This window comes from Channa argus, unplaced genomic scaffold (assembly GCF_033026475.1).
Source record: "Channa argus isolate prfri unplaced genomic scaffold, Channa argus male v1.0 Contig013, whole genome shotgun sequence".
Lineage (NCBI taxonomy): Eukaryota > Metazoa > Chordata > Actinopteri > Anabantiformes > Channidae > Channa > Channa argus.
The window spans coordinates 617878-625817 of NW_027125232.1; the positions used below are offsets into that span (position 1 = coordinate 617878).

The following is a 7940-nucleotide window of genomic DNA, read 5'->3' on the forward strand; positions in this document are numbered from 1 at the left end:
AAACTAGTTTCTATGTGTTTCACATCTTTTTCTTTGCACTTTTAAAAATTTCCCTTCTACTCACTATATCTACTGCATTTGGGGCCATTATTGTGTTACCCAAAGGGTTCGAGTCCAATCAGGCGTGGTTGAAAGCAGAGTGGCGCAGCGGAAGCGTGCTGGGCCCATAACCCAGAGGTCGATGGATCGAAACCATCCTCTGCTAACTGTGTTTTGTAAGCTGACTTAGGGCCTTTACAACCTTTTAGTAAAGTGAACCAGATACAGAAAATACATAGTCGCCTACTGTACAATTCCAGATGCATATCAGCTTGGGAATGCAATTTTTGTATATTTCACATTCTTTTCTCTGCTCTTTCAAATGCTTTCCTCCATCTTACTATACTAACTGCTTTTATTGTCATTATTGTGTTACCCAAAGGGTTAGAGTCCCATCTGGGGTGGTTGACAGCAGAGTGGCGCAGCGGAAGCGTGCTGGGCCCATAACCCAGAGGTCGATGGATCGAAACCATCCTCTGCTAACTGTGTTTTGTAAGCTGACTTAGGGCCTTTACAACCTTTTAGTAAAGTGAACCAGATACAGAAAGTACATATTCACCTACTGTACAATTCCAGATGCATATCAGCTTGGGAATGCAATTATTGTATATTTCACATTCTTTTCTCTGCTCTTTCAAATGCTTTCCTCCATCTTACTATACTAACTGCTTTTATTGTCATTATTGTGCTACCCAAAGGGTTCGAGTCCAATCTGGGGTACAATGCCAGTTTCATATCAGCATGGCAATCTAGTTTCTACGTGTTTCACATCTTTTTCTTTGCACTTTTAAAAATTTCCCTTCTACTCACTATATCTACTGCATTTGGGGCCATTATTGTGTTACCCAAAGCCAACATGGCATGTCTCACATTATGCTCTGTCTAGGAAGCAACTGTTTGGTGGAAGAACTGATGAGTAAAGGTGTTTGAGATGCCCCAGTGGCCTAATGGATAAGGCACTGGCGTTGAGTGAGGATTTTTAACTATAAGCTTTATCAAAAAGGAAAGTTTTAAGCCTAGTCTTAAAAGTAGAGAGGGTGTCTGCTCCCCGAATTTGGATTGGAAGCTGGTTCCACAGGAGAGGAGCTTGATAGCTAAAGGCTCTGCCTCCCATTCTACTTTTGCAAACTCTGGGAACCACAAGTAGGCCAGTATTTTGGGATCGAAGTGGTCTAATTGGGCGATACAGGACTATGAGATCTTTTAAATATGATGGAGCTTGACCATTAAGAGCTTTGTATGTAAGGAGGAGGGTTTTGAACTCTATTCTAGATTTTATGGGAAGCCAATGAAGAGAAGCTAGTGAAGGTGAAATATGATCTCTCTTTCCTAATCCAGTCAGCACTCTTGCTGCAGCATTTTGGATTAATTGAAGGCTTTTTAGAGAGTTATTAGGACACCCCAGAAGTAGGGAATTACAGTAGTCCAACCTAGAAGTAACAAATGCATGGACCAGTTTTTCGGCATCACTTTGAGACAGGATGCTTCTAATTTTAGCAATGTTCCGTAGGTGGAAGAAGGCTGTTCTAGACATTTGTCTTTTATGTGACGTAAACGCCAAATCTTGGTCAAAGATAACTCCAAGGTTCCTCACCGTAGTACTAGAGGCCAAAGTTATGTCATCTAGAGTAACTATATTGTTAGACAGCATATTTCTCATGTTTTTAGGCCCAAAGAGGATGATTTCAGTTTTGTCTGAATTTAGAAGTAGGAAATTGTAGGACATCCAGTTCTTTATGTCTTTTAGACATGCTTCAAATTTGACTAATTGGTTAGTATCTTCTGGTTTCACAGATAAATAGAGCTGGGTATCATCTGCATATCAGTGGAAGTTTATGGAATGTTTCCTAATGATTTTGCCTAAAGGTGACATGTAGAGATTAAAAAGTATTGGTCCTAACACAGAGCCCTGTGGAACTCCATAGCTGACTTTGGTGCATAAAGAAGAGTCATCATTAACATGAACAAGTTGGAATCTGTCTGACAGATAAGATTTAAACCAATGTAATGTGGTTCCTTTAATCCCAAATCCATGTTCTAGTCTCTGTAATAAAATGTTGTGGTCAATGGTGTCAAATGCGGCACTAAGGTCTAGTAAGACGAGTACAGACACAAGTCCATTATCTGAAGCCAGGAGAAGATCATTGGAGACTTTTACCAGTGCTGTTTCTGTACTGTGATGAGCTCTAAATCCTGACTGAAAGTCTTCATACAAATTATTCCTGTAAAGGTGATCACATAATTGTTTTGCAACTACTTTTTCAAGGATTTTAGAAATAAACGGGAGATTTGATATTGGTCTATAGTTGGCTAAATCCCCTGGATCAAGACAAGGTTTTTTAAGTAATGGTTTGATTACAGCAACTTTATAGGCCTTTGGTACATAGCCAGTTTCTAAAGATAGGTTAATCAAATCTAATATGAAAGTGTCTATTAAAGGTAGAACATCTTTAAGCAATTTGGTTGGAACAGGGTCTAAAAGACATGTTGTTAGTTTTGAGGAGGCGGTAGTTGAACTTAGCTCAGTGAGATCTATGGGTGAAAAGCAGTCTAAGATGGATTGGGGCCTTATTGAGGATTCTATAGCTGTTGTACATGAAGATCTAGCCGTAATATTTGTAGGGAGGATCTGGTGAATCTTTTCCCTAATGGCTACAATTTTACTAGTAAAGAAAGTCATAAAGTCATTGCTGCTCAAAGTTAAGGGAATACTAGGCTCAACAGAACTATGGCTCTTAGTCAGCCTGGCTACAGTGCTGAACAGAAACCGGGGGTTGTTCTTGTTTTCCTCTATTAATGCGGAATAATATGCTGTTCTGGCATCACGGAGAGCTTTTTTGTATGTTTTTAAACTGTTTTTCCAGGCTAACCGGGATTCTTCTAAATTAGTGGAACGCCACTTCCTCTCTAACTTTCGTGTTGCCTGCTTTAAGCTGTGCATTTGTGAATTGTACCATGGAGGTCGGCTCCTCTGATTCACTGCCTTCTATTTCAAAGGGGCAACTGTATCTAGTATCCTACGCAGTGAGGCGGCAGAATCGTCAACTAAATAATCAATTTGCACAGGAGTAAGATGGCTACTCACCATAGTATTGACACATGGTGGTGAAAAAGATGAAGAAATAATTTCTTTAAATGTATTCACAGCATTTTCAGATAAACATCTGCTGTAGTGGAATTTTTTCCTAACTGCTGTATAGTCCGTTATTGTAAATTCAAATGTTATTAGAAAATGGTCAGACAGAAGAGAATTATGAGGAAATACTATTAAATTATCAGTTTCAATGCCATATGTAAGGACAAGGTCTAACGTGTGACTAAAACAATGAGTGGGTTTATTTACATTTTGGGAAAAACCAATTGAATCTAATAATGAATTAAACGCAGTGCTCAGACAGTTACTGTCAGCATCTACATGAATGTTAAAGTCACCCACTATAATGACTTTATCTGTACTAAGCACTAAATCAGATAGAAAATCAGAAAATTCAATCAAAAACTCTGAATAAGGGACTGGAGGACGGTACACGATAACAAATAATAGTGGTTTTTGAGTTTTCCAGTTTGGGTGTGAAAGGCTAAGAGTAAGACTCTCAAATGAGGTATAACTATGTTTAGGTCTAGGAATTATTGATAAGCTAGAGTGAAATATTGCTGCTACTCCTCCACCTCGGCCTGTGCATCTAGGAACATGATAATTAATATGACTTTGGGGGGTTGACTCATTTAAACTGACATATTCTTCCTGCTGCAACCACGTTTCAGTGAGACAAAATAAACCAATTTGATGATCATTTATCAAGTCATTTACTAACAAAGATTTAGAAGAGAGAGATCTGATGTTTAATAATCCACATTTAAAAGTTTTGGGTTTTGGTTCAGTATGAGCAGTTGTATTACCCAAAGGGTTCGAGTCCAATCTGGTGTGGTTCAAAGCAGAGTGGCGCAGCGGAAGCGTGCTGGGCCCATAACCCAGAGGTCGATGGATCGAAACCATCCTCTGCTAACTGTGTTTTGTAAGCTGACTTAGGGCCTTTACAACCTTTTAGTAAAGTGAACCAGATACAGAAAGTACATATTCACCTACTGTACAATTCCAGATGCATATGAGCTTGGGAATGCAATTTTTGTATATTTCACATTCTTTTCTCTGCTCTTTCAAATGCTTTCCTCCATCTTACTATACTAACTGCTTTTATTGTCATTATTGTGTTACCCAAAGGGTTCGAGTCCAATCTGGGGTACAATGCCAGTTTCATATCAGCATTGGAAACTAGTTTCTATGTGTTTCACATCTTTTTCTTTGCACTTTTAAAAATTTCCCTTCTACTCACTATATCTACTGCATTTGGGGCCATTATTGTGTTACCCAAAGGGTTCGAGTCCAATCTGGTGTACAATGCCAGTTTCATCTCAGCATGGCAATCTAGTTTCTACGTATTTCACATCTTTTCCCTTCTACTCACTATATCTACTGCATTTGGGGCCATTACTGTGTTACCCAAAGCCAACATGGCATGTCTCACATTATGCTCTGTATAGGAAGCAACTGTTAGTTGGAAGAACTGAGGAGTAAAGGTGTTTGTGATGCCCCAGTGGCCTAATGGATAATGCACTGGCCTCCTAAGCCAGGGATTGTGGGTTCGAGTCCCATCTGGGGTGGTTGACAGCAGAGTGGCGCAGCAAAAGCGTGCTGGGCCCATAACCCAGAGGTCAATAGATTGAAACCATCCTTTGCTAACTGTGTTTTGTAAGCTGACTTAGGGCCTTTACAACCTTTAAGTAAAGTGATCCAGATACAGAAAGTACATATTCACCTACTGTAATATTCCAGATACATATCAGCTTGGGAATGCAATTTTTGTATATTTCACATTCTTTTCTCTGCTCTTTCAAATGCTTTCCTCCATCTTACTATACTAACTGCTTTTATTGTCATTATTGTGTTACCCAAAGGGTTCGAGTCCAATCTGGCGTGGTTGAAAGCAGAGTGGCGCAGCGGAAGCGTGCTGGGCCCATAACCCAGAGGTCAATAGATTGAAACCATCCTTTGCTAACTGTGTTTTGTAAGCTGACTTAGGGCCTTTACAACCTTTTAGTAAAGTGATCCAGATACAGAAAGTACATATTCACCTACTGTAATATTCCAGATGCATATCAGCTTGGGAATGCAATTTTTGTATATTTCACATTCTTTTCTCTGCTCTTTCAAATGCTTTCCTCCATCTTACTATACTAACTGCTTTTATTGTCATTATTGTGTTACCCAAAGGGTTCGAGTCCAATCTGGGGTACAATGCCAGTTTCATATCAGCATGGCAATCTAGTTTCTACGTGTTTCACATCTTTTTCTTTGCACTTTTAAAAATATCCCTTCCACTGTTATGCTGATGATACCCAGCTATATTTATATATGGAACCAGATGAAAATAATCAGTTAATAAAGCTTCAAGCATGCCTACAAGACATAAAGGCCTGGATGTCCCACAATTTTTTACTTTTAAACTCAGACAAAACTGAATTCATAGTATTTGGGCCCAAAAATCTCAGAGATATGATGTCCAACCATATTGTTACACTAGATGGCATAAGCCTGGCCTCCAGTACTACTGCAAGGAACCTTGGAGTTATGTTTGATCAGGATCTGTCCTTTAACTCACATATAAAACAAATCTCTAGAACAGCCTTCTTCCACCTACGGAACATTGCCAAAATTAGGAGCATCCTGTCTCAAAGTGATGCCGAAAAACTGGTCCATGCATTTGTTACCTCTAGGTTTGACTACTGTAATTCCCTACTTTCAGGATGCCGCAGTAACTCCCTAAAGAGCCTGCAATTAATCCAAAATGCTGCAGCTGCAACTAGCAAGAGAGATCATATTTCACCTTCACTAGCTTCTCTCCATTGGCTTCCAATTAAATGTAGAATAGAATTTGAAACCCTGCTTCTTACATATAAAGCTCTGAATGGTCAGGCTCCATCATATTTAGAAGACCTCATAGCACCATATCATCCCAGTAGACCACTTTGCTCTCAGAATGCAGGCCTACTTGTGGTTCCCAGAATTTCCAAAAGTAGAATGGGAGGTAGAGCCTTTAGCTATCAAGCTCCTCTCTTGTGAAACCAGCTCCCAGTTCAGATTCGGGAAGCAGACAGCCTCTCTACTTTTAAGTCTAGGCTTAAAACCTTCCTTTTTAATAAAGCATATAGTTATTTATAGTTATGCTGCCATAGGCTTAGACTGCTGGGGGACCCACCCCCCAATGCACTGAGCTCCTTTCCTCCTCTTGACCATCTCTCCTCTCCTCTCATCCCGCAATTGTCACCACTGTATGTCATTAACTCTGTGTGTTCTCTCCCGTAGTTGTCTTTGTCATCCTCTGTCCCCTTCTCTCTGTCCCTTTCTGCAGGTGTCCCCCGGCTTTGAAGCTGTGTGTCTTCCAGCGTGAAGCTACTGGTCCTACCAATCTGCCCAATGTTTTGTTGTTGCTTTTTGTTGCTCTGTTCTTTTCCCTCTCCCCTTTCCACTCACCCCAACCGGTCGAGGCAAATGGCCGTCCACCCTGAGCCTGGTTCTGCTGGAGGTTTCTTCCGTTAAAGGGAGTTTTTCCTCTCCACTGTTGCCTATGGCTTGCTCCAGGGGGAATTGTTGGGTTCTCTTTATATATCTTTATAATCTTGACTTTATTCTGTAAAGTGCCCTGAGATGACTTTGTTGTGAATTGGCACTATATAAATAAAGTTGAATTGAATTGAACTCACTATATCTACTGCATATGGGGCCATTATTGTGTTACCCAAAGCCAACATGGCATGTCTCACATTATGCTCTGTATAGGAAGCAACTGTTTGGTGGAAGAACTGATGAGTAAAGGTGATTGAGATGCCCCAGTGGCCTAATGGATAAGGCACTGGCCTCCTAAGCCAGGGATTGTGGGTTCAAGTCCCATCTGGGGTGGTTGACAGCAGAGTGGCGCAGCGGAAGCGTGCTGGGCCCATAACCCAGAGGTCGATGGATCGGAACCATCCTCTGCTAACTGTGTTTTGTAAGCTGACTTAGGGCCTTTACAACCTCTTAGTAAAGTGAACCAGATACAGAAAGTACATATTCACCTACTATACAATTCCAGATGCATATCAGCTTGGGAATGCAATTATTGTATATTTCACATTCTTTTCTCTGCTCTTTCAAATGCTTTCCTCCATCTTACTATACTAACTGCTTTTATTGTCATTATTGTGCTACCCAAAGGGTTCGAGTCCAATCTGGGGTACAATGCCAGTTTCATATCAGCATGGCAATCTAGTTTCTACGTGTTTCACATCTTTTTCTTTGCACTTTTAAAAATTTCCCTTCTACTCACTATATCTACTGCATTTGGGGCCATTATTGTGTTACCCAAAGCCAACATGGCATGTCTCACATTATGCTCTGTCTAGGAAGCAACTGTTTGGTGGAAGAACTGATGAGTAAAGGTGTTTGAGAGGCCCCAGTGGCCTAATGGATAAGGCACTGGCCTCCTAAGCCAGGGATTGTGGGTTCAAGTCCCATCTGGGGTGGTTGACAGCAGAGTGGCGCAGCGGAAGCGTGCTGGGCCCATAACCCAGAGGTCGATGGATCGAAACCATCCTCTGCTAACTGTGTTTTGTAAGCTGACTTAGGGCCTTTGCAACTTTTTAGTAAAGTGAACCAGATACAGAATGTACATATTCACCTACTGTACAATTCCAGATGCATATCAGCTTGGGAATGCAATTTTTGTATATTTCACATTCTTTTCTCTGCTCTTTCAAATGCTTTCCTCAATCTTACTATACTAACTGCTTTTATTGTCATTATTGTGTTACCCAAAGGGTTCGAGTCCAATCTGGTTTGGTTGAAAGCAGAGTGGCGCAGCAGA

General features: G+C 40.6%; 2 non-coding genes across 2 annotated transcripts; both read left to right on the forward strand.

The window, feature by feature from the left end:
- Positions 1–6924: 6924 nt before the first annotated feature.
- trnar-ccu (transfer RNA arginine (anticodon CCU)) lies at positions 6925–6997 on the forward strand. The gene has a single exon. It is a non-coding gene; the product is annotated as a tRNA-Arg (tRNA).
- Positions 6998–7526: 529 nt separating this feature from the next.
- On the forward strand, positions 7527–7599 carry trnar-ccu (transfer RNA arginine (anticodon CCU)). Its single transcript has one exon. It is a non-coding gene; the product is annotated as a tRNA-Arg (tRNA).
- Positions 7600–7940: the final 341 nt, after the last annotated feature.